This window comes from Carlito syrichta, unplaced genomic scaffold (genome assembly GCF_000164805.1).
Source record: "Carlito syrichta isolate Samal-C Ts95f unplaced genomic scaffold, Tarsius_syrichta-2.0.1 Scaffold315843, whole genome shotgun sequence".
NCBI classification, from domain to species: domain Eukaryota; kingdom Metazoa; phylum Chordata; class Mammalia; order Primates; family Tarsiidae; genus Carlito; species Carlito syrichta.
Genome location: NW_007259939.1, coordinates 324,701 through 330,483, shown reverse-complemented (window position 1 = coordinate 330,483; position 5,783 = coordinate 324,701). Strand labels below are relative to the sequence as shown.

Sequence of the window (5,783 nt, the reverse complement as noted above, 5' to 3'; positions counted from 1 at the left end):
CTCCAGCGGCTCAACTGCCGCCGTTCGCGCCCCATGGACTTCCCTCGCACAACGCTGTGGAACGAGAGGGCGGGGCCGCGGCTCCCTTATCCAGTTGAAAACGCCGCCACTGAGTTTGCCGCGGGCCTCTGATTGGCCAGCTTCCCGGAAGCCCTCGCGGGCTCCCGGGAGACGCAGGCGCGTAGTTGAGGAGTGACTCGCTATGTGGTCCCCTCCGCGGCTTTTTTAGGGACTCGAAACTTGAGTTCCGTGTCTCACAACGGAGTCGTCTCGGCGTCTTCGCTGACGGGATAAATCACTTACAACTGCTAGACTAGACAGGCAGTTAGCTAGACCGGAGGAAGCTGAAGGGTAGGCTCTGAGGACTGGCAGCCGCGTGAGGAGCAAGGCCTCAGGGACACCCGATAGTCGCTCGTTTGGAGATCGCAGCCAGCAGCGTGCGGTCAAACACGTCTTAGAAATAGGGGATGCCGGGCGCGGTGGCTCAAGCCTGTCATCCCAGCACTTTGGGAGGCGGAGGCGAGAGGATGGCCCGAGGTCAGGGGCTCGAAACCAGCCCGGGCAATTTGGCGAGACCTCGTCTCTGCAATAAATCATTAAAGTGAACCGGGCGTGGTGGCGCGCGCCTGTAGTTCCAGCTACTTGGAAGGCTGAGGGGGAAAGATCGCCCGAGGCCAGCAGGTCGAGGCTGCGGTGGCCGGGAGCGTGCCACTCCCCTCCAGCCTGGGTGACAAAATGACACTCCAACTCAAAAAAAAAAAAAAAAGAAAGAAAGAAAGAAAGAAAAGAAATAGGGGAAATAGCGACAGGGGAACGCCCTTGTTCTTTGAGGCCGCGCCAGGAGTTTGCGCAGGCGCCCTGAAGACGCGTTGACACCTCCACGACCTGCCCTTGCGTGGTGGTGGGGGGGGGCGGGGGCTCCTGTTGACACCGGGCCCACCGCGAGCGCATGGGTATAGCATTCAGTTAGCGCCCCAGCCCTGGACAGAGACGAGGAGGGGCACAGAGGTAAGGGGGTGGGGGGTGGGGGGTGGAAACCCCAAAACAGGAGGTAAAACGATGCTGCAGGACACGACGCAGACCCTTTTGAGACCCAGCCCCCACCGCACCCTTTCTTTCTTTCTAATTTTAAAAACGTGGGGTACAATTCACGGTTAGGTATACTGGTATACGAATGCTCATTTTGCAGGTTCCGTACCTGTTCGTAGTGCACTTTTACTTGTTTGAATAAGCCTTTCCTTTGCTTCGCTGCTCTGTGTCTTGGCTGGATTCTTTTTTAAAAATTTTTATTTTTTTTTGACCACGAGTCTCACTCTGTCGCCCAGGCTGGGGTATAGTTGCATAATCACGGCTTACTGCAGCCTCCAACACCAGGGCTCAGGTGATCCTGATCCTTCCACCTCAGCCTTCCAAGTAGCTGGAACCACAGGCACCCGCCATGATGTCCGGCTAATTTGATTTATTGTAGAGAGGAGGTCTTGCCAACTTGCCCAGGCTGGTCTCAAACCCGTGGGCTCAGGCAGTCCCCTCGCCTTGGCCTCCCAAAGTGCTGGCATGACAGGTGTGAGCCACCACGCCTGGCTTTGGCTGAATTCTTCCTTCCCAGAGCACAAGAACCAAGGAACACCTTGTTGACCTCCCAGATGGTTAATGTGTTCTGCTATGGTGACTTGATAACTTCCTCAGGCAAATACGAGATCTGACAACTAAGTTTGTGAACTTGCCACCCTGTGCTTATATTGCAGCACTGTACTAACAACTCAGTAAGGCTTCATAACCTTAGTATATCAGTGTCTCACAGGTGTGTTCATGTCAACGTGTGGCGGTGTCTTGCTGAGTGGCGATCATAATAATGCATTAGCTGTTGCATGTTTATGTGTGCCTTCCCGAGCATGGTGGAGCTTGAATTACAGCAATGAACAAACATTAAATTTCTTGTTAAACTTGGCAAAAGTGGAAGTGAAATCAGGGACATGTTAGTCCAAGTTTATGAGAATAATGCCATGAAGAAAATGGCAGCTCACTTGCTGCCGCTGGCCCACGCTCTGTGCTCTACTGTCGCCCCGACGCCCCGCATCTCCGCCGATCACAATGGAAGAAGAAATCGCCGCGCTCGTCATTGACAATGGTTCCGGCATGTGCAAAGCTGGCTTTGCCGGGCCGACGCTCCCAGAGCCATGTTCCCCTCCATCGTCGGGTGTCCCTGACACCAGGGCGTTATGGTGGGCATGGGTCAGAAGGACTCCTACGTGGGCGACGAGGCCCAGAGCAAGCGAGGCATCCTGACTCTGAAGTATCCCATCGAGCATGGCATCGTCACCAACCGGGCAATATGGTGAAGATCTGGCAGCACACGTTCTACAACGAACTGCGTGTGGCCCCCAAGGGGCACCCGGTGCTGTTGACCGAGGCCCCCCTGAACCCTAAGGCCAACAGAGAGATGATGACTCAGATCATGTTTGAGACCTTCAACACCCCGGCCATGTATGTGGCCATCCAGGCCGTGCTCTCCCTGTAAGCGTCTGGGCGTACCACTGGTATTGTCGTGGACTCTGGAGACGGGGTCACCCACACGGTGCCCATCTAGGAGGGCTACGCCCTCCCCCATGCCATCCTGCGTCTGGACCTGGCTGTCCGGGACCTGACAGACTACCTCATGAAGATCCTCACGGAGCGTGGCTACAGCTTCACCACCACAGCTGAGCCGGAGATTGTGCGTGACATCAAGGAGAAACTGTGCTACGTTGCCCTGGACTTCGAGCAGGAGATGGCCACCGCTGCATCCTCTTCCTCCCTGGAGAAGAACTACGAGCTGCCTGATGGCCAGGTGATCACCACTGGCAACAAGCGGTTCCGGTGTCCAGAGGCAGTGTTCCAGCCCTCCTTCCTGGGCGTGGAATCCTGCGGCATCCACGAGACCACCTTCAACTCCATCATGAAGTGTGACGTAGACATCCGCAAGGACCTGTGCGCTAACACAGTGCTGTTTGGTGGCACCACCATGTACCCGGGTATTGCTGACAGGATGCAGAAGGAGATCACTGCCCTGGCGCCCAGCACCATGTAGATCAAGATCATTGCTCCCCCTGAGTACAAGTACTCCATGTGGATCCGTGGCTCCATCCTGGCCTCTCTGTCCACCTTCCAGCAGATGTGGATCAGCAAGCAGGAGTACGATGAATCGGGCCCCTCCATCGTCCACCGCAAATGCTTCTAAACGGACTGTGAGCAGATGCGTAGCATTTGCTGCATGAGTTAATTCATAAGTATAAATTTGCCCTGGCAAATGTATACACCTCATGCTAGCCTCACGAAACTGGAATAAGCCTTTGAAAAGAAATTTGTCCTTGAAGCTTGTATGGTATTAGCACTGGATCGTAGAACTTGTTGCTGATTTTTGACCTTGTATTCAAGTTAACTGTTCCCTTGGTATTTGTTTAATACCCTGTACATATCTTTGGTTTAAACCCTTAGTACACATGTGGCTCAGTCACTTCATGGCTGAGGTGAGAACATGCTTATGGAAGAGAAGTCTGTGATCTGTGAATCTGCGTGACCAAGAGTCTTGATCTGTGCAGGGTATTAATGTGTCAGAGCTGAGTATTCCAGGATTTCTCTAGAGATTGGCAAGAGCCGAACAAGTTGTCATTTCTGTCTTGCCAGCTGGTCTAACAGGGTTGGAAAGGTCCCAGCCTTAGGACCCAGTTTCCTAATTGTTTTCCTGCCAGAACACCATGGGTTGTTACTTGCCTTGAGTTGGAAGCAGTTTGCATTTACACCTGTAAATTTATTCATCCTTTTAATTTATGTAAGGTTTTTGTATGCAATTCTTAATTATTTAAGAGATGACAGCAGATTTTGGTTTTCTACTGTTATGTGAGAACTTAGACCCCAGCAACACATCATTGTGTAAGGAAAAATAAAGTGCTGCAGTAAAAAAAAAAAAAGAAAGAAAGAAAATGGCAATGTACAAGTGGATTAAATGTTTTTCTGAGGGGAGAGAAAGCACCACTGATAAAGAGGGATCAGGATGGCCAGTAACAAGCAGAACTGATAAAAACATTGCAAAAGTTCATCAAATTGTGTGTCACAATTATTGACTGACTGTGAGAAGCATAGCAGACCAAATAAACATCTCTAGAAAAACAGGAAGATCTTAACTGAAAATCTTGGCATGAGAAAGGTGTGTGCAAAAATTTCCCAAAGGAGCTCTTGCATCACAACAATGCACCAGCTCACACAGCACTGTTTATGAGGGAGTTTTCAGCCACTCAACAAATAACTGTATTGGAACACCCTCCCTACTCACCTGCTCTGGCCCCCAGTAGCTATTTTATTTACCTGAAGAGAAAGTAAATATTGAAAGGAAGACATTTTAATGACATCCAGGACATCGAAGGTAATACTACAACAGGTCTGATGGCCATTCCAGAAAGAGTTCCAAAATTGCTTTGATGAGTAGACCAGGCTCTGGCATCAGTGCATAGTTTCCCAAGGGGGGTCCTTCGAAGGTGACCGTAGTGATATTCGATAGTGAGATAAATGGCACCTTTTCTAGGATGAGTTCATGAACTTAATTGTCAGGAACTATAGAGCCTTGCCATTCTTGGGCTGGAGGCTCCTCCCTGCCTTTGCATGTGCAAATCGCTGGCTCTAATGTTTTTTTCCTTTGCCTCTCTTTTCATCTTGCAGCCTCACTGAAATAATCCCCCTCAATTGCAGAGTTTTGTTTCCTTCTCTTATTCCAGGAGATGGAATGTTCTTTGAGGCCACACCATGCAGACCTGAGTTACTATGATCCTCCCTGACCGGAGGCTTACAAGAGTAACAGGGCATTGTTGCCCAGGCCATGTGATGTCGGGAGGCCCTCTCAGATGAGGTTGATTTGTTGAGCTAAATAGATTTATTTCTTTGATGCACCCATCTGATGAGCCTATTGGTGACCTCTGTGTGACCTCTGGCCCTCCGACCCACTTTCCTTTTACTACTATTATTTATTTATTTTTAGACGTTATTTTCTTTTTCTTTTTTGAGTTGGGGGTCTCACTCTGTCACCCAGGTTGGTGAGTAGTAGCATATTCATGACTCACTGCAACCTCTACTGCTGAACCCAAGTGGTCCTTCCACCTCAGCCTCCCAAGTAGCTGGCACGCACCTCCATGCCCAGTGAATTTTTTAATTTTTTGATTTTTTGTAGAGACAGGGTCTTACTATGCTGCCCAGGCTGGTCTCAAACTCCTGGGTTCCAGCAATCCTCCCCCCTTGACCTCCCAGAGTGCTGGGGTTACAGGCATGAGCCGCCGTGCACAGCCCCTTTTACTCCTATTATGACTCATATTCTACAATGTATATTTCCCACCTAATAGAGACTTGGTTCCAAAAGCTCAAAAACTAGGAGTCTCCTTCATAGAATTAACTAGGTCGTTCTCTCTGAGGGGTAATGGGATTGTCTATGTGGAAATGGGATGAGATGAAAAATGCCTATTGGGTCCAGCACCTTCAGTCCAACATACAAACATACATTCCAGAGCCATATTCCCTTGTTTCCTTAGACACCTACTAAATTATTCTGCTCTTCATGAGTACCTAATGACAGACCTAGAACCAGACTGACATAGATGCTGAAGGCATAACTGTTACTGTTACACCCGCTAAAGATTATTTCCTCTTCATCCTTTGGCCCATTTAACTAATGGGAGGAGCTTTCAAAACAAAGTCAAGCCGGGCTCAGTGGCTCAGCCTGTAATCCCACGCCTTTGGGAGGCTGAGGTGAGTGGATTGCC

At 50.0% G+C, this 5,783-nt stretch overlaps 1 pseudogene across 1 annotated transcript; it reads left to right on the top strand.

Moving 5' to 3' along the window:
• Window positions 1–2,091: 2,091 nt before the first annotated feature.
• On the top strand, window positions 2,092–3,834 carry LOC103276012 (annotated as a pseudogene). Its single transcript, XR_505346.2, has one exon. The product of XR_505346.2 is annotated as an actin, cytoplasmic 2-like (transcript).
• Window positions 3,835–5,783: the final 1,949 nt, after the last annotated feature.